General features: G+C 49.1%; 1 protein-coding gene across 1 annotated transcript in view; it reads right to left on the bottom strand.

Moving 5' to 3' along the window:
- TBC1D5 (TBC1 domain family member 5) overlaps positions 1-20,457 on the bottom strand; it is an 835,136-nt gene extending 814,679 nt beyond the window's left edge. The window contains exon 1 of the mRNA XM_075316666.1: positions 20,416-20,457. The gene's annotated coding sequence lies outside the window, so the exon portion shown is untranslated. The remainder of the gene's footprint in view (positions 1-20,415) is intronic.
- Between the last annotated feature and the right edge of the window lie 379 nt (positions 20,458-20,836).

The following is a 20,836-nucleotide window of genomic DNA, read 5'->3' as shown; positions in this document are numbered from 1 at the left end:
CCCCCTGCCCGGCCTCAGTTTCCAGGAACACCCCCTGCCCGGCCTCAGTGTCCAGCCCCACCCCGTGCCCAGCCTCAGTGTCCAGGAACGCCCCCTGCCCGGCCTCAGTGTCCAGGAACGCCCCCTGCCCGGCCTCAGTGTCCAGCCCCACCCCATGCCCAGCCTCAGTGTCCAGGAACGCCCCCTGCCCGGCCTCAGTGTCCAGGAACGCCCCCTGCCCGGCCTCAGTGTCCAGCCCCACCCCCTGCCCAGCCTCAGTGTCCAGAAACGCCCCCTGCCCGGCCTCAGTGTACAGGAACGCCCCCTGCCCGGCCTCAGTGTACAGGAACGCCCCCTGCCCGGCCTCAGTGTCCAGGAACGCCCCCTGCCCGGCCTCAGTGTCCAGCCCCACCCCATGCCCGGCCTCAGTGTACAGGAACGCCCCCTGCCCGGCCTCAGTGTCCAGCCCCACCCCCTGCCCAGCCTCAGTGTCCAGAAACGCCCCCTGCCCGGCCTCAGTGTACAGGAATGCCCCCTGCCCGGCCTCAGTGTACAGGAACGCCCCCTGCCCGGCCTCAGTGTACAGGAACGCCCCCTGCCCGGCCTCAGTGTCCAGGAACGCCCCCTGCCCGGCCTCAGTGTACAGGAATGCCCCCTGCCCGGCCTCAGTGTACAGGAACGCCCCCTGCCCGGCCTCAGTGTACAGGAACGCCCCCTGCCCGGCCTCAGTGTCCAGAAACGCCCCCTGCCCGGCCTCAGTGTCCAGAAACGCCCCCTGCCCTCCCTCTGCACATTCAATGGCTGTCAGTATTCTGCCCAGCACCTGACCTCTCAGCATGTGACAGAGCAGAGATCCAGCTTCTCTCATCTGTGACACAGCAATCAGCTCACATCCACAATGGTAACAGAAAGAGTTGTTACATGTTTCTCACCCCTTATAGATAAATGAAAACTGTGTTAGGCCCCTTTCACATGTCAGTGATTCTGGTACGTTTGTGCTTTTTTTAAACGTACCAGAATCACTGACATACGCAGACCCATTATAATGAATGGGTCTGCTCACACGTCAGTGATTTGTCACTGCACGTGTCTCCGTGCGGCGTACCCGCGTGTGCGTGATTACCGCACAGAGACATGTCCATTTTTTCTGGCATCACTGATGTTCCACGGACCACGCAGTGGTGTGGTCCGTGAAACACGTGCCAGAAAAAAAACATGCTTTTAAAATAAAAAACATTTTAACTCAACCGGCGTCCAGCGATGTCCTCTGCAGCCCGTTCTCCCTGCTGCTTCTGAGCCAGCTGATTACTGTCGCGCATATTCATGATGCGCGACACAGCCGACCCGGAAGCAGCTGCTGCGGGGGTCAGCGCCGGCCGGATGCTGCACCGCAGGAGCGATCAGCACCATGGAGAGCGGGAGCGGGCACAGGTGAGTTGATTACTAAGTGCAATCACGGGCCACGGAGAACGGAGCCCGGATTGCACTTAGACAACCCACGTGTGCCGTGAATCACGGCACACGCAGGGACATGTGCGTGTTTTACACGCCAGTGAAAAACGTCACTGTTTTTCACTGACGTGTGAAACGGGCCTAAGGCAGACTATATATAGCACCCAATGTGAGTCTATAGTAGATATATACGCCATGTATGTATGGTACATGTGTGTGTGTGCGTGGTTTGTGTCATATAGTTATGTGTATACATATATATATATATATGCACATAGATTCTCCAGGCTTATCCCTCTATGTGTCACTATATGAATTGACACATTGGGCTCCGAATGTGGAGTGTGCAGATTGCATACGAGTGGTCACATGACCATTCATTCTGACTGTCGACAACTGTGTCTGCTGCATGTGATGTGAGGATTCACATATCTACACTGTGTAGCAGCAAGCAAGATATAGTGCGATAATAATAATAATCATCATCATCTACAATAAAATATAGTTACTGCAGATTTTTGTGAAAAATCTTGACCACTATTTTTTCCTTGGACTCCATGATATTTTGGTCATGCTGTCATACATCACAGCATGGCTATGTCACTACTAGCATGATGCAGGTCTGTCAGGTGGCTTTCATTTCCACACTGTCTCGTTCACCGTCTGTCCCGTTCACCGTCTGTCTCTGTCTGTCTCTAGCTTTCCGTCTCTTTTCTTTCCCTGTCTGTCTCTCTCTATCCGTCTCCCCACTGACATCTTATTACCTCTTATACTAACACTGTCCTTTGTTACTATAGTAACCAATCACAGCTGAGATTAATAAACTGTAGTTCCAGGCTCCATTCACTTTAATGGAGTCATGTTTTTTGGAGAGTAACTGTAAAGCGCAGGGTTAAATTTTCCTGTGAAACCGTAGTCTACGACGTTCCCTGGGTCACATGGGTCATCTGTGCAAAAAAACGTTATTGTAAATGAGATAGTGCGGATTCCTTTAGCGGACATACACACACACACACACACACACACACACACACACACACACAAACACACACACTCCGCTTTATATATTAGATTATATATATATATATATATATATATATAATATTTATTTAAAATTGAAAGATATATACAGTTGTGTACCGCTCATGGCGGCAGACCACGTTACTGCTAAGGGACCTGTGAGTCAGGGGGCCAGTTCCAGGGCCTGCACTGGACCCTCCTCCGTCCTGTATTGCACGTTCAACTGAACGATAAATGCCAATATAATTGAAAGCAATGATCTGACGGCTCCCTCCTCCATTATTCTCCCTGTGCTTATGAGCTTTGATGTCTCAGTGCAGAGGGCACAATGATGTCACTTCAACGCACCCTCTGCAGACCAGTGCCGAACATTCAGGACACCTGCTGCAAAGATTGGAGCAGCGGGAGAATGGGGAGAGATGAGTAATTTTTTTAATCATTAGGTGGCGCAGCCATTATACTGTTTTGATCTGTGTAGGGGCCAAAATATAGTTTGCTGGGCTGTATGAGGGGGATAGTATTTGGATGTCTATGTGAAGCGCATTATACTGTGTGTGAGCCATTATAAAATGTGGTGGGTTGTGTGTGGGCTATCATACTGTGCTTATGAAACTGTACTTTGTGGGTTGTTGAAAATGGAGGTTCACAGAACTTTGCGTCATCTTTTCAGAGTAGCTACTGAAAAAACTCGTTCTATCAGTCAACGTAGGGGTAAACAGCCCTCTTTTCAGAGTATCAGAGGCTATTGTTGGGCAGAACCAGGCCCTGGATTCCGGATGTGTGATCCGGATCAGGCACTTGTGAAATTAAAAATTAATAGTAAAGTAAAAAAAAAAAAAAAAGAAGAAAGCGCTTCATACTGACCGAGGCTCCGTTGCAGCTGTACACTGCTCCCGTGGCTTCTCCTTCACTTGCTGGGCCGCTAATTACTGCTCATTCATATGCACTGCTTTCCCCGTCCTCCGGCTGTCCTGTCTCCTGTGATTGGTTGCAGTCAGACGCACCCTTAGCGTATGTGACAGCATCTGCCTACAACCAATCACGGGCGCCAAGACGGTTGATGAGCGGGAAAGCAATTCAACTCTGCGGATCATTATTGTGGTATAAAACGCATACAATTTTTCACTGTGTTTTTCTCCCATATTATGACACCAAGAACAGAAAAAGCATATGGCTACAGTATGCAGCCCCCAGCCGTGCGCTTATCTTGGCTGTGTATCCAAATAAGAGGAACTGCATGCGGCTTTTTTCTTGATTTACAAAAATAATTTAAAAATAAACGAAATTCAGTTCCCCCGAATTTTGGTACCCAGGCATGATAAACCACAAAAGCTGGGGGCTGGTATTGTCAGGCTGGGGAGACCCCTATTTATTGAGCCGCCCCGTGCCTAAAAATAGCAGCCTGCAGCCACTCAGGATTATCACATCCATTAGATGTGACAATCCCAGCACTTTACCTGGCTCTTCCTGGTTGCTCTGGGGCGGTGGCAATCAGGCTAATGTGAAGTTAATCACAGCCCACAGCTGCCTCTAAGCCAGATATTAATCGTCAGGGTCTATGAGACACCCCCCCCCCCTTAGTAATCTGTAAGTGACAGTAAATAAACACATACACCAAGAAAAAACAGTTTTTTGTAATTAAATACATCACCCTCATAAGCCTCTTGATTAGGCTACATTCACACGACTGCCCCGTTTTTGCGGTCTGCAAAAAAATGGTTATGTTTTTTCACGGATGCAACTGTGTGGCATCCGTTCCGTTCTGTATATGGTCCGTGTGTCATCTGCGTACCTTCCTATTTTTTTCATACTGCAAAAAAACGGAAGCAGATAGATAGAGGGATAGATAGATACAGATAGATAGAGGGATAAATAGAGGGATGGATGAATGAATCAAGGGATAGATAGAGGGATAGATAATAGATGAGAAAGACCAATATAATGTCCTACCCCCCCGCATAGTCTAAGCTGGCACCCTTTAGTGCCTTTCATGTGGCACTAAAGGGTGCTTAGCCTTGTATTTAGCAAATAAATAAATAATTTAAAAAAAAATGACGTGAGGTCCCCCCTATCTTTTGTAGCCAGCTAAGGTAAAGCAGACGGCTGCAGCCTGCAGACCACAGCTGGCAGCTTCACCTTGGCTGGTAATCCAAAACAGAGGGCACCCCACGCTATTTAAAATTAAATAAATAATTTAAAACAAAAAACGTGGGGTCCCCCCCAAATTGCATCACCAGCCAAGGTAAAGCGGACAGCTGTGGTCTGGTATTCTCAGACTAGGGAGGTCCACCGTTATTGGACACTCCCCAGCCTAAAAATAGCAAACTACAGCTGCCCCAGAAGTGGCGCATCCATTAGATGCGCCAATCCTGGTGCTTCGCCCCAGCTCATCCCGCGCCCTGGTGCGTTGGCAAACGGGGTGATATATGGGGTTGATGCCAGATGTGTAATATCACCTGGCATCAAGCCCTGGGGTTGGTGAGGTCAGGCGTCTATCAGATACCCGACATCACCAACCCAGTCAGTAAGAAATAAAAAATAGACAACAAAAAAAGTTTTATTTGAAAAAACACTCCCCACATTCCCTCTTTCAACAATTTATTGACAAGAACAATCCAATCCGGGTCCGGCGTAATCCAATAAGGGGGTCGCACGGCGATCCATACCATAGTCAATGAGACTCCCAGTCAATGAAGAACAAAATGTTCCCCATTGGCTGGGAGAGCCGTGCAGTGACCTGAGCTAACATCAATAGGTCAGCCCAGGTCACTGCAGGGGATGGCGAGCGCTGCCATCAGGAAGTTAGATGAGATCATTATCTGCAGTAACGATCTCCTGCTCTCCTGACGTCAGCGCTGTCACTGACTTCTATGCCCGCCGCGTTCTACGCAGTATCGCGAGAGCCCGTGACGTCACTGCTAGTGACAGTCTCTGGCCGCCCGCGAGACGGGCAGAGAAGGCAGTGACTGCGGTGACGTCAGGAGGCAGGAGATCGTCACAGCAGGTAATTATCTCATCTAATCTAACCTGCAGCTACATGTGCAGAGAGCAGGGAGCCGCGCACACTGAGCGCTGGCTCCCTGCTTTCCTAGCTACAGTACACATCGGGTTAATTAACCCGATGTGTACTGCAGCTACATGTCACAGTGCAGAGAGCAGGGAGCCGCGCACACTGCTTAGCGCTGGCTCCCTGCTCTCCTAGCTACAGTACACATCGGGTTAATTAACCCGATGTGTACTGCAGCTACATGTCACAGTGCAGAGAGAAGGGAGCCGCGCACACTGCTTAGCGCTGGCTCCCTGCTCTCCTAGCTACAGTACACATCGGGTTAATTAACCCGATGTGTACTGCAACTACATGTCACAGTGCAGAGAGCAGGGAGCCGCGCACACTGCTTAGCGCTGGCTCCTTGCTCTCCTAGCTACAGTACACATCGGGTTAATTACACGATGTGTACTGCAGCTACATGTGCAGACAGCAGGAGGCGGCGCTGGCAGCAAGAGAGCGGCGGAGGCTGGTAACGAAGGTAAATATCAGGTAACCACCTTGGTTACCCGATGTTTACCTTGGTTACAGCTTACCGCAGCTGCCAGATGCCGGCTCCTGCTCTCTGCTCACTTCATTTCGTTGCTCTCTCGCTGTCACACACAGCGATCTGTGCGTCACAGCGGGAGAGCGACGACCAAAAAATGAAGCTGGACATTCAGCAACGAGCGGCCAGCTCGTTGCTGGATGTCACACACAGCGACAGCGACGGGACGTCGCTGCAACGTCACAGAAAATGGTGACGTAGCAGCGACGTCGTTGTCGCTGTGTGTGATACCACCTTTAGCAGTCAGTGTCCCGCTCCCTGCTAGCCCCGCGGCGTGAGAAGTGCGGGCATCCGCGGGGCTGGCGCGGGACACAGACTGATGCACATACACAGATGACCCATGATGACACAGAGACAGCGCGCACGGGGGGGGGCGGGAAGGGGGGGGTACAGTTCCCAGGGCGTCAGGCAGTAAACATGATAAAGCGCTGGGGACACAGCGCTGACAGTGTATCTGACAGCAAGTGTTCCTTGCCTTATTGAACTGGACACTGAATCGGCTGGAATTCAGGGCGCACGTAGCTGGGCACAGGAGGCGGGGGAGGGAGACTACGGAGTGTGTGGGAGGATGTGGGCAGAGTACGGGGTGCAGGGGAATGTGTGGGAGGGTGCAGGGAATGGGGGCGGTTACTCCACGCACTGTACAGCCCAGCAGGAGCTGTGGTCATTATCGGGTCCACATGCCTGCGTGCTGCTGAGCCGACGGAGGATAGGTGAGCAGAATGTTTTTGTGTGTTTCTGCCGCTGGCTGAGCCTGCACAGGGTGTGTGTGTGTGTGTCAGCTGAGGCTGCACAGGGTGTGTGTGTGAGTGTGTGTGTGTTTCTGCTGCTGGCTGAGGCTGCACAGGGTGTGTGTGTGTGTGTGTGTGTGTGTGTCCGCTGAGGCTGCACAGGGTGTGTGTGTTTCTGCTGCTGGCTGAGGCTGCACAGGGTGTGTGTGTGTGTGTGTGTGTCAGCTGAGGCTGCACAGGGGGTGTGTGTGTGTGTTTCTGCTGCTGGCTGAGGCTGCACAGGGTGTGTGTGTGTGTGTCTGTTAGCTGAGGCTGCACAGGGTTTGTGTGTGTGTGTGTCTGTTAGCTGAGGCTGCACAGGGTGTGTGTGTGTGTGTGTGTGTGTGTGTGTCTGTTAGCTGAGGCTGGACAGGGTGTATGTGTCTGTTAGCTGAGGCTGCACAGGGTGTGTGTGTGTGTGTGTGTGTGTGTGTGTGTCTGTTAGCTGAGGCTGCACAGGGTGTGTGTGTGTGTGTGTCTGTTAGCTGAGGCTGCACAGGGTTTGTGTGTGTGTGTGTGTCTGTTAGCTGAGGCTGCACAGGGTTTGTGTGTGTGTGTCTGTTAGCTGAGGCTGCACAGGGTGTGTGTGTGTGTGTGTGTGTGTGTGTGTGTGTCTGTTAGCTGAGGCTGCACAGGGTGTGTGTGTGTGTCTTAGCTGAGGCTGCACAGGGTGTGTGTGTGTGTGTGTGTGTGTGTCTGTTAGCTGAGGCTGTACAGGGTGTGTGTGTGTGTGTGTGTTTCTGCTGCTGGCTGAGGCTGCACAGGGTGTGTGTGTCAGCTGAGGCTGCACAGGGGGTGTGTGTGTGTGTGTTTCTGCTGCTGGCTGAGGCTGCACAGGGTGTGTGTGTGTGTGTGTGTGTGTGTGTTAGCTGAGGCTGCACAGGGTGTGTGTGTGTGTGTGTGTTGAGGCTGCACAGGGTGTGTGTCTGTTAGCTGAGGCTGCACAGGGTGTGTGTGTGTGTGTGTGTCTGTTAGCTGAGGCTGCACAGGGTTTGTGTGTGTGTGTCAGCTGAGGCTGCACAGGGTGTGTGTGTGTGTGTCTGTTAGCTGAGGCTGCACAGGGTGTGTGTGTCTGTTAGCTGAGGCTGCACAGGGTGTGTGTGTGTGTGTGTGTGTGTCTGTTAGCTGAGGCTGCACAGGGTGTGTGTGTGTGTGTGTGTGTGTGTGTGTGTGTGTGTGTGTGTCTGTTAGCTGAGGCTGCACAGGGTGTGTGTGTGTGTCTTAGCTGAGGCTGCACAGGGTGTGTGTGTGTGTGTCTGTTAGCTGAGGCTGTACAGGGTGTGTGTGTGTGTGTGTGTCTGTTAGCTGAGGCTGCACAGGGTTTGTGTGTGTGTGTGTTAGCTGAGGCTGCACAGGGTTTGTGTGTGTGTGTGTGTGTGTGTCTGTTAGCTGAGGCTGCACAGGGTTTGTGTGTGTGTCTGTTAGATGAGGCTGCACAGGGTTTTTGTGTGTGTGTGTGTGTGTGTGTGTGTGTGTTAGCTGAGGCTGCACAGGGTTTGTGTGTGTGTGTGTGTGTGTGTTAGCTGAGGCTGCACAGGGTTTGTGTGTCTGTGTGTGTGTGTGTTAGCTGAGGCTGCACAGGGTTTGTGTGTGTGTGTGTGTGTGTGTGTGTGTTAGCTGAGGCTGCACAGGGTGTGTGTGTGTGTTAGCTGAGGCTGCACAGGGTTTGTGTGTGTGTGTGTGTGTTAGCTGAGGCTGCACAGGGTTTGTGTGTGTGTGTGTGTGTGTGTGTGTGTGTGTTAGCTGAGGCTGCACAGGGCGTGTGTGTGTTAGCTGAGGCTGCACAGGGTGTGTGTGTCTGTTAGCTGAGGCTGCACAGGGTTTGTGTGTGTTAGCTGAGGCTGCACAGGGTGTGTGTGTGTGTGTGTTAGCTGAGGCTGCACAGGGTTTGTGTGTGTGTGTGTGTGTGTGTCTGTTAGCTGAGGCTGCACAGGGTTGTGTGTGTGTGTGTGTGTGTGTGTGTGTGTGATTACTACAAGAAGACATGCATGGGGCACATTAATACAAGAAAGGGACCTGCATGAAGCACATTACTATAGGAAGGGGACCTGCATATGGGGCACATTACCACAAGAAGGGGACCTGCATGGGGGCACATTATTATAAGAAGGGGACCTGCATGGGGCACATTGCTACAAGGGGGCAAGGATGCGCACATTTTTACAGAATGGGGAACAGGATGGGGCACATTACTACAAGATGTTGGCCAAAATTACTATGCAGTGCTTATTGTAAATAAAACTGTATTACTTACAAAAAAAATGTGTGCGTTATATATATATATATATATATATATATATATATATATATATATATATATATATATATATATATATATGGTACCACTACCAATGTCACTTTGTCCTGAAAAGAATGCGGCCCCTCAAATTATTTTTTTTCTGTGTGCGGCCCATACACCCAGCTGAGTTTGAGACCCCTGCCCTAGACTGTGGATATGGTCTCCAATCGGAACCGGAGTCCCTAAATTGAAGCCACAAGGTATCATGATCCTCTAGTCAGCTCCTAAGAGCTTAGACTGGATCATGCACATCCATCAAACAACAACAACCTGGTGACTTAAAGAAATCCCCTTTTATAGCCAGCGCCTTCCCTTTGGATACACTGCGTCCTCATCGGATTGGTTGGACAAGATTGCTTCTCCCATTGGATGAATTTCAAGCTGCATGGATAATGTTCATTTAAATGATGTGGGTAGGAAGACTGAGGATACCGACTAGACAATGGCTACTAAGGTAATTACATTAGCAATACACAACTACATTACAATGATTACTGGAAGGGTCTGGAGAAACAATAGCTAAGCAAACATGAATTAGCACACAATAGAACAATACGTCTGGCTGAATGTTAAGAAACCTTAACCCATGCTAGGCATTGGGTGTCCATGTTGTCACAGGGGACACCTGTATTTACAGATCAGTAACAGTTTTATCCAATCCTGAGACTTTAGGCCCCTTTACACACTGAGACTTTCAGCGATCCCACCAGCGATCCCAACCTGGCCGGGATCGCTACAAAGTCTCTGGTGAGTCTCTGGTGAGCTATCAAACAGGCAAACCTGGCCAACGACGCAACAGCGATCCGGACCTGCAGAACGACCTAGCTAGTCAAACACTGGAAACGAGTGATGTGTCACAATATCTGTCAATCACTATTCTCTGTCAGTCGGTCTCTCCCTCTCGGTCTCTATTCTCTCTCTGTCGGTCCGTCACTATCTCTGTCCCTCTCTCACAGTCTGTCGGTCATTTTCCCCTCCTCTCTCATACTCACCGATCCCCGGCGCGGCGCTGCACGGCATTCACACTGCTGCGGCGGCTTTTACTATTTTGAAAAAGCCGGCCGCTCATTAAACAATTTCGTATTCCCTACTTTCCCCACCCACAGTCGCCTATGATTGGTTGCAGTGAGACACGCCCCCACGCCTAACAATATCAGTCAGCAGCCGCCCAGAATTGCCGCATACATTATATGCGACAGTTCTGGGACTGTACCCGGCTCTTACCGATTTGCCCTGGTGCGTTGGCAAATCGGGGTAATAAGGAGTTATTGGCAGCCCATAGCTGCCAATAAGTCCTAGATTAATCATGTCAGGCGTCTCCCCGAGAACTCTTCCATGATTAATCTGTAAATTACAGTAAATAAACACACACAACTGAAAAAATCATTTATTAGAAATAAAAAACACAAACACATTCCCTCATCACCAATTTAATCAGCCCCAAAAAGCCCTCCTTGTCCGGCGTAATCCACGGACCTCCAGCGTCGCATTCAGCTCTGCTGCATGGAGGTGACAGGAGCAGCAGAATACACTGCCGCTCCTGTCACCTCCAGGCAGCTAATGAAGGCAATAGCGCGATCAGCTGAGCTGTCACTGAGGTTACCTGGATCCAGCGGTGGATGCAGCGGTGGCCGCAGGTAACCTCAGTGACAGCTCAGCTGATCGCGCTACTCACCTCAGTTGCTGCGTGGAGCTGACCGGAGCGGCGGTGAGTAGCGCGATCAGCTGAGCTGTCACTGAGGTTACCCGCGGCCACCGCTGCATCCACCGCTGGATCCAGTGACAGCGGGTAACCTCAGTGACAGCTCAGCCGATCGCGCGGCTGTCTTCATTTGCTGCGTGGAGGTGACAGGCGCGGCGGTGTATTCTCCTGCTCCTGTCACTTGCATGCAGCACAGCTGGAAGCGACGCTGGAGGTCCGTGGATTACGCCGGACAAGGAGGGCTTTTTGGGGCTTATTAAATTGGTGATGAGGGAATGTGTTTGTGGTTTTTATTTCTAATAAATCAATTCAGCAACTCCTGATGTAGGAGAATAGACCTCTTCAAAATTAGAGAATATAGCAATCAGAGGTTAAAATTTAACTTTTAATCTATTATATTAAAATCCTTATAGACTAAAACATTGAACCCAAAGTTCTCTGGATTGCTGTCGTTACACAGCCCTCACAGCCCCAGAGAACCTATGACATAACAAACTAATCAAAAAAACACAACAAACACAAATCAAAATTGAGTGTGATGGTTAGCACTCCAATAAGGACAATGGTCCAATATGAGTATCTAAAAAATCATCAAAAACAACTCAATATAATAAACATATAGTGCACGGTAATCCTCAAAGAGGAATTTACCAATTCAAAATTTACAGAGTGAGTTAGGATTGATCTCACCCATTCTTGCAGCTTGGGGTGCAGAAGGCTTCCTCTATATGGGTCCACACAGCGTCAGCTGGCCCTATACTGACCCTAGAAGACCTTCATAACATCTAACACCCCAAAGCTTCTGCTCTTACAAGAACAGACCACATCTAGTCCTCTCTTGTGCCCCTACAATATTCCTGGCCCTCGTCCCGACGCGTTTCATCACTTCCGACTCATCAGGGGACTTCAGTATTGCATTTAGAGGTAACAGGTCCTACACCCAGACTCACATAGGAGCTGATGCAGGCACAGAGGAAGGTATATATACATAGCAGAGCCAATCATAAAATGCACTTAATCAGAAACTCACCAATGGTCAGTCTCCTCCCCAGGTGTTCATATTCAGTCATTATTGTCACTTTCCAATATATGACGCCACGCTATATGTATAAAAGCACATGGTGACTCAGTGCAGCGTGCGTTCCACAGTAAAAAAATGTGTGCATCCGGTCTTTCAACAACAACAACCAATCGGAATGCGCCATACTGGCGCGCCTCTCAGCCACTAGCGTTCATTCACACATAGGTATTAGGGGCGTGTTTATGCTGCCGAGGATACACTGCGCATGCTCCTCCTGTGGAACGCATATATCCGCGTTCCACACAGAGATCACCGGATGTATGGACCACGTCACATCCGGTTTCCCTCGGCAGCGCGTCACAGGGCACCGCTCCTATACAGGAGCTATCACAAATAGGGGCGTGTTCACTACTACGTGACGTGTCTCACAGGGACGCAACGCTCCAATACTTAGTGCAGCTCCTTGCAAGGAGCATATAAACCGGCGCTCCACATCACGTAGTTAGAATTCAGTACTGGATGTTATCTCAGTCCACACTCATAGGTTATAGTATCGTTAGATCCCCATATATGCCGAGCGTAACAGGTTATGCTATACAGCTTCTATAACCGAAAATCTCCCCAGATAAAAATTACTAATGGGAGGTAGTATAGCATCTATTTGCCCTCATATATATCAAATGGTGCATATACTGTGCATAATCTAACAACGGAAACACTTATTTCTCCAACCCTCTCCCTTCCAATGTCATAGCACCAGGGGGGGGGGGGAAATTAGGGAATGAAAACATCACTAGTAACCTCTAACATTCAGGTTATTAACTTGTCAAAAAAGGTTTTGAGCTCTGCTGAGATGGATTTGCTCAAAAAAGGTGTCTCGTTTGTGCCCACCTCAAATTTTGATATATTTGAATCTGTAAAGGATTTAAATCTGTTCCTGCGCAAAATAAGATGGAAAAAGCATTATTTACGACAGGATGTGAAATTATGCCAGGAATTGGATATTCCCACGGACCTGTTGCCTGACATTAGATTGTTGGACAGTATAGGTGCTGTTGATCCCAACCTTCATGGTCAGGGACCCTTTACTGACCTCAAATGTAAGAGCACAAAATTTCCTCCCCCGGCGGGTGATCAATCGGCCATTGATATATTTGAGGAACTGGTGACTCGGGAACTGTGCAGTATCTCTCAGTCTTCTTGTCATACACAATATAATTTGTCAGGGGCCGAGATGGAGACGTTGAGGAGCTTGGAACGTGACAGCCACATTGTTATCAAACCCTGTGATAAGGGAGGCAATGTGGCTGTCATGGATGTTGACCAATATGTGGAGATGTGTAAGAGTATTCTAAAGGATGAAACCGGGTATGAAAAACTCTCTTCAAATCCACTTAAGCTTTACCTGGAAGAATTGAGAGAAATCTTGGATGAGGGAATATTGACCCAGGTAATTGATAAAACTGAATATGAATTTATATACCAGAGGGAGGCAGTGATGGCAACATTTTACTGCCTTCCTAAAATACATAAAGGTCTCCATCCACTAAAAGGAAGACCTATTGTATCAGGGATTAACAGCTTAACCCAGAACTGTGGTATATACCTTGATAAGATCCTTAAACCGTTTGTAACAGCCCTGCCCTCATATGTGAAAGACACCCCTGACCTTTTACGAAAACTAGAAGGTATTTCGGTTAGTGAAGGGGCTCTCCTCGGAAGTATCGATGTGGAGGCCCTATATTCCTCGATACCACACGATAGAGGCCTAGAAGCAGTACGATATTTTTTGAATTCACGGGGTTGTCAATACTCTAACCACAACAATTTCGTTCTCAGACTGTTGGATTTTTGTCTGAGAAGAAATGTGTTTATGTTTGATGGGCGGATCCACCACCAACTCAGGGGTACTGCTATGGGGAGCCCTTGTGCTCCCGCATACGCAAATTTATTCCTGGGTTGGTGGGAGGAGACACGGATCTTTGTAGAAGAGGAAAGAGAGATGACATGTAAGTATTGGAGCGTTGCGTCCCTGTGAGACACGTCACGTAGTAGTGAACACGCCCCTATTTGTGATAGCTCCTGTATAGGAGCGGTGCCCTGTGACGCGCTGCCGAGGGAAACCGGATGTGACGTGGTCCATACATCCGGTGATCTCTGTGTGGAACGCGGATATATGCGTTCCACAGGAGGAGCATGCGCAGTGTATCCTCGGCAGCATAAACACGCCCCTAATACCTATGTGTGAATGAACGCTAGTGGCTGAGAGGCGCGCCAGTATGGCGCATTCCGATTGGTTGTTGTTGTTGAAAGACCGGATGCACACATTTTTTTACTGTGGAACGCACGCTGCACTGAGTCACCATGTGCTTTTATACATATAGCGTGGCGTCATATATTGGAAAGTGACAATAATGACTGAATATGAACACCTGGGGAGGAGACTGACCATTGGTGAGTTTCTGATTAAGTGCATTTTATGATTGGCTCTGCTATGTATATATACCTTCCTCTGTGCCTGCATCAGCTCCTATGTGAGTCTGGGTGTAGGACCTGTTACCTCTAAATGCAATACTGAAGTCCCCTGATGAGTCGGAAGTGATGAAACGCGTCGGGACGAGGGCCAGGAATATTGTAGGGGCACAAGAGAGGACTAGATGTGGTCTGTTCTTGTAAGAGCAGAAGCTTTGGGGTGTTAGATGTTATGAAGGTCTTCTAGGGTCAGTATAGGGCCAGCTGACGCTGTGTGGACCCATATAGAGGAAGCCTTCTGCACCCCAAGCTGCAAGAATGGGTGAGATCAATCCTAACTCACTCTGTAAATTTTGAATTGGTAAATTCCTCTTTGAGGATTACCGTGCACTATATGTTTATTATATTGAGTTGTTTTTGATGATTTTTTAGATACTCATATTGGACCATTGTCCTTATTGGAGTGCTAACCATCACACTCAATTTTGATTTGTGTTTGTTGTGTTTTTTTGATTAGTTTGTTATGTCATAGGTTCTCTGGGGCTGTGAGGGCTGTGTAACGACAGCAATCCAGAGAACTTTGGGTTCAATGTTTTAGTCTATAAGGATTTTAATATAATAGATTAAAAGTTAAATTTTAACCTCTGATTGCTATATTCTCTTTATTTCTAATAAAGGATTTTTTCGGGTGTGTGTGTGTTTATTTACTGTAATTTACAGATTAATCATGGAAGGTATCTCGTGGAGACGCCTGACATGATTAATCTAGGACTTATTGTCAGCTATGGCCTGCCATTAACTCCTTATTACCCCAATTTGCCAACGCACCAGGGCAAATCGGGAAGAGCCGGGTACAGTCCCAGAACTGTCGCATATAATGTATGCGGCAATTCTGGGCGGCTGCTGACTGATATTGTTAGGCTGGGGGGCTCCCCATAACGTGGAGCTCCCCTTCCTGAGAATACCAGCCTTCAGCCGTATGGCTTTATCTGGCTGGTATTAAAATTGGGGGGGACCGCACGCCGTTTTTTTAATTATTTAATTATTTATTTCATTGCACAGTATAGACCCGCCCACCGGCTGCTGTGATTGGGTGCAGTGAGACACCTGTCACTCAGCGTGGGGGCGTGTCTCACTGCAACCAATCATAGGCGCCGGTGGGTGGGGAAAGTAGGGAATACGAAATTGTTTAATGAGCGGCCGGCTTTTTCAAAATAGTAAAAGCCGCCGCAGCAGTGTGAATGCCGTGCAGCGCCGCACCGGGGATCGGTGAGTATGAGAGAGGAGGGGAAAATGACCGACAGACTGTGAGAGAGGGACAGAGATAGTGACGGACCGACAGAGAGAGAATAGAGATCGAGAGGGAGAGACCGACTGACAGAGAATAGTGATTGACAGATATTGTGACACATCACTCGTTTGCTGCACATCGGGAAACAAAGGACCAATTAATGGTCCTGAACGATTTGTAGCGATCAGCAACTTCACAGCAGGGGCCAGGTCACTGATGTGTTTCACACACTGTAATGTCGCTGGGGAGGTCGCTATTACGTCACAAAACCGGTGACGTTACAGCGATGTCGTTTGCGATGTTGCAGTGTGTAAAGCCACCTTTTCTTGACTTTTCCTTCTTGGTGTTGCAATTTCAATGTTGAGGAGTTTATGTACATACACGATAAGACAGATCCAACCCTTGTTAGACCCATCAATCGGCATACCAAAACCTTTTCAATTTTTACACAGGGCTAACCGCATGGACCTAATATTGGGCTGAATTGGTGATAGGACCCCCAATAATGAGGAGATCAATTCTAAAATAACTGTTATGACAATGTGGTGAAGGATAACCTTGACAAAACAGTAAACTGAAGACCCCATACAAATCAGCGCAACATTAACTAATATCACAGATGATGTGAGCGGAGATAAGGTTCCGGCATGACCAATTTCCGACTGCCGATTCCCTCTCTCAGCAAGGAGTCGACAGCGGCTTTCCTGTAGAGATCGCAGGAGCACTCAGCAGGGGGAATGCTCCTGTGTATGGAGGAGTCAGGAGAGAGGGCTGCAGGCCCAATGATCAGACAAACCATGGTTTGGCCGACAGCTATCAATTGTGTATGGGGGAATCATACTAGTCCGAGCATTAGTAAAACTTTTCATAGGGAAACTGATGTAAAGAAATGTAAGCACCTCTTCTAGGAGGACTGTATTCTGCTATAAGGCTGCTATGGAAGAACATAGCCTGTGATGGGACATGTCACATATGGAGACATGTGGGGAAACATGTTTTGTGCCAATGTACAGGCAAACAAAGGTACAATATGGGTCCACAGCAGGGCATCTGTATAACAATGACCTGCGATATGGAAGAGGTATTACTGTCCCTCTGAAAACCATTTATAAAGCACAGCAGGCAGGAAATTGTGGTGACAAAAGCTGAAGAAGACGTAAAAAGAGGAAGTCAGCAGCTGCGATCACATGTCTACAACAGATACGCTGGGAACATTCATCCATACATCATTCATGACGGATGAGCAATGATGAAGGAATCCACGTGCAGATCGGCAGTATTCGGATAGAGTCACCTGCATCGGATTTCCTGCACAAATATTCCACAAGAAATCTGACAAAATCTGCAGGGGGTAAACGTTATAGATAGGCTGCTCTGGATCTGCTGTCAGCAGGATATTGCTATGTAATATGAGGACAGCATGATGTAGGGGATAAAAAACAAAAATCTACTATGCCTCTCTTATCAGGATGTCTGCTGTTGTTTACTTAAAGGCTTTATCACCCCATGATTATCATTGTTGGACTACTTTTTTTCATGCAGGGCAGTGTGGCACGCCCCCTACTCTGACTGACACCTCATTGTCAATGTACAACCTCTATACAGAGTTAGTGTGGGCGAGGGCAGCTCTGCTACATGCCTAAAAGCTTTGAATGTGTCAGAATGACAGCACCCAGTAATCTGAAGGTGGCTTTACACGCTACGACAACGCTCAAGTGATCTCGCTGGGGTCACGGAATTTGTGACGCACATCCGGTCGCTTTAGCGATGCCGTTGCATGTGACACCTATGAGCGATTTTGCATCGTCGCAAAAACGTGCAAAATCGCTCATCGGTGACATGGGGGTCCATTCTCAAATATCGTTACTGCAGCAGTAACGAAGTTGTTCCTCGTTCCTGCGGCAGCACACATCGCTCCGTGTGACACCGCAGGAACGAGGAAGCTCTCCTCACCTGCCTCCCAGCCGCTATGCGGAAGGAAGGAGGTGGGCGGGATGTTACGTCTTGCTCATCTCCGCCCCTCCGCTTCTATAGGGCGGTGGTTCAGTGACGCTGCTGTGACGTCGCTGCGACGCTGAACGAACCGCCCCCCTTAGAAAGGAGGTGGTTCGTCGGTCACAGCGACGTCGCAGGGAAGGTAAGTCCGTGTGACGGGTCCGGGCGATGTTGTGCACCACGGGCAGCGATTTGCCCATGTTGCACAACCAATGGGGGCGGGTACCCACGCTAGCGATATCGGTACCGATATCGCAGTGTGTAAAGTGGCCTTAAGTGACACATCATTAGACTCAGAATCTTTTTGCCTACATTATGCTACTCTCAGATGAGGTATCAAAAACCTGCTGACAAATTGCTTTTAAAAGCAGAATAGTCGCCTTCCTGATCGCTAGCTGCCCCCGTATTGATGCCCACCTGGCTCCCCACCATTCTCTGTATCCCGGTCTCCAGCAATGACACCTGAATATGGGGCGACAGGGAACAGACAATCCTCACAATGTGATCGGCAGCAGATCAGTAAGGCGACTACACTGCTATTCTTATTTTAAACCAGTACCTGAGCATTTTCTTGGAGAACACTAGCAATAAATGGCAGAATTCTTTTTCTCTATAGCATTCAATAGAAAAAGAAACTATAATAACGATGTGACCGATTTGTATGGGAAATAGCATGCTGCATTAATAATCCTCACCATAGCTGGATTTATCAGGGCCATGTTCACACAGATTCTGTGACGCAGATTCTGAACCAAAATACACATGAAAAAATGCTTCAAATCTGCTTGCAACAAGGTTAGGTTACCATTCATTATATCTATAGGGCATGTGTCAATTGCTACAAAAAACAGATATTCTGACAGCCATGTGCACGGCCCACACCACCGGCTCCATGCGGATTTTAATATGGTATAAATATAGGATGCTGTTACAATAGCTCCCTGGATGCTGGACTCGCTGATTTTTCATTTATCAGTCGCCCAATCATTGGACTTCTGCACCCAGGGGATACTTCACAGTGAAACGTGTCGAGCTGACGACATCTGTCCTGTCACGTCAGCTCTTTAGTGCGTTTTCCATGTGTAACTGCAGCAAAACACGACTTTTTGCTGTGGATTTTTTGGTGATTTATTTATTTATTTTTTTGCTCACAGAAATGTACAATTGCCTAACGCCCCACCGCCCATTGTTTAACGCCCCACCGCCCATTGCCTGACGCCCCACCGCCCATTGTTTAACGCCCCACCGCCCATTGTCTAACACCCACCGCCTATTGCCTGACGCCTCACCGCCCATTGCCTGACTCCCCACCACCCATTGCCTGACGCCCCACCGCCCCTTGCCTAACGCCCCATCGTCCATTGCCTGACGCCCCATCGTCCATTGCCTGACGCCCCATCGTCCATTGCCTGACGCCCCACCGCCCATTGCCTAACGCCCCACCGCCCATTGCCTAACGCCCCACCGCCCATTGCCTAACGCCCCACCGCCCATTGCCTAACGCCCCACCGCCCATTGCCTAACGCCCCACCGCCCATTGTTTAACGCCCCACCGCCCATTGTCTAACACCCACCGCCTATTGCCTGACGCCTCACCGCCCATTGCCTGACGCCCCACCGCCCCTTGCCTAACGCCCCATCGTCCATTGCCTGACGCCCCACCGCCCATTGCCTGACGCCCCACCGCCCATTGCCTAACGCCCCACCGCCCATTGCCTAACGCCCCACCGCCCATTGCCTAACGCCCCACCGCCCATTGCCTAACGCCCCACCGCCCATTGCCTAACGCCCCACCGCCCATTGTCTAACGCCCCACTGCCCATTTTCTAGCGCCCCACCGCCCATTGCCTAACGCTCCACCGCCCATTGCCTAACGCTTCACCGCCCATTGTCTAACATCTTCTCATTATAATTAAAAGTGCATCAAAAACCTTGCTGAAAAAAAAGAAGTATCAAAACAGCAAAGAAAAAAATTGTTTCTAACAAAGTGTCCAAAACAAATACTGTATTTGTCAGAAGCTTTACAGCACAAATCTATAAACATACCCTTAAAGGGATTTCCTAGGGTAGGAAACCCATGTACTCCAGTTTAAGAAACTTTCTACAGTGCATCTCACCCCCTCCCCAGGTCCAGCGCTATCTCTCCCATTGCTCCCACTGTCTGCAGCTCTGACATCGTGTTGACAACACTGCAGCCAATCAGTGAGCTCAGCGATTCGTACCATTCATTGAGGCAGAGCTGCTGAGCTCACTGATTGGCTGCGGCGTTGTCGGTGACCCCTATAAATCTCCTGTACTATTGTATTTTTGTGGACTGGCCACCAGGACTCCTGGTGCTTTATATACGGGCAGCAATAGATGGCACATTTCTGTTCCCTCTATATATTACACATACATTGCATGATGGTGTCTGTACACCCCTATATACAGACGTCTGTGGGGGATCCACACTGGGGGCTGTTCACTAGGTACATGTCCACTTTCTGGATGGTATTTCTCAGTGATGGACCATTGCCCCCTCCCCAGCAGTCACTGAGGACACCTCTGGGCACAGATATAAAGCCCCAGCCCTGACAGCAGCCAGTCACATTACTGTCACCTCTACAGCCCACGTCCTGCCCCTCACCCCCTGTACATACAGGGCAGGTACATGGCAGGACACACAATGTAGTGGTCACCTGCCTGACACTGTCCCAGGACCCCAGCATCTGTACCACACATCTGTGTACACAGCCCCGGTCTGCCCTGCACCACCATCTCACCGGTGTACTGTACAAAGCAACAACACAAGTGCCATTAGAAAGGAGGAAAAGCACAGTACCTAACTGGAAGCAGCCATGACAGGGAGACACTAGGAAGAGCAGCAAACTACAAATCCCAGCAGCACTTGCGACTGAGCGGTTACAGTGGCCGAAGAGGGTCAAGCATTTACATCGTGTGCTCCGCAGCAGAGCAGAATACCGGAAGTGAGACCGTGCACTGCAGCGAGAGCGGGGCTGGGGCTGTGTTATACCAATACTGGATTCTCACTCATGTATCGGTCCACGGTATAGCTCGGTACATCGATATATAGTATATACACACACACAGTATGTCCACATCACGATGCTGAAGTTGGTTTCTTATTCGTCAGTTTCTTATTCGGCAATTTAGTTTTTTCAGTTTTTTATGCATTTATCAACAAAAATAACACATCACAATAATAAAATACAATGCACTGATGTGCCCTAATATACATACAC

This window comes from Anomaloglossus baeobatrachus, chromosome 6 (genome assembly GCF_048569485.1).
Source record: "Anomaloglossus baeobatrachus isolate aAnoBae1 chromosome 6, aAnoBae1.hap1, whole genome shotgun sequence".
In the NCBI taxonomy this organism is placed as follows: Eukaryota; Metazoa; Chordata; class Amphibia; order Anura; family Aromobatidae; genus Anomaloglossus; species Anomaloglossus baeobatrachus.
This window is presented reverse-complemented; position numbering and strand designations above follow the sequence as displayed.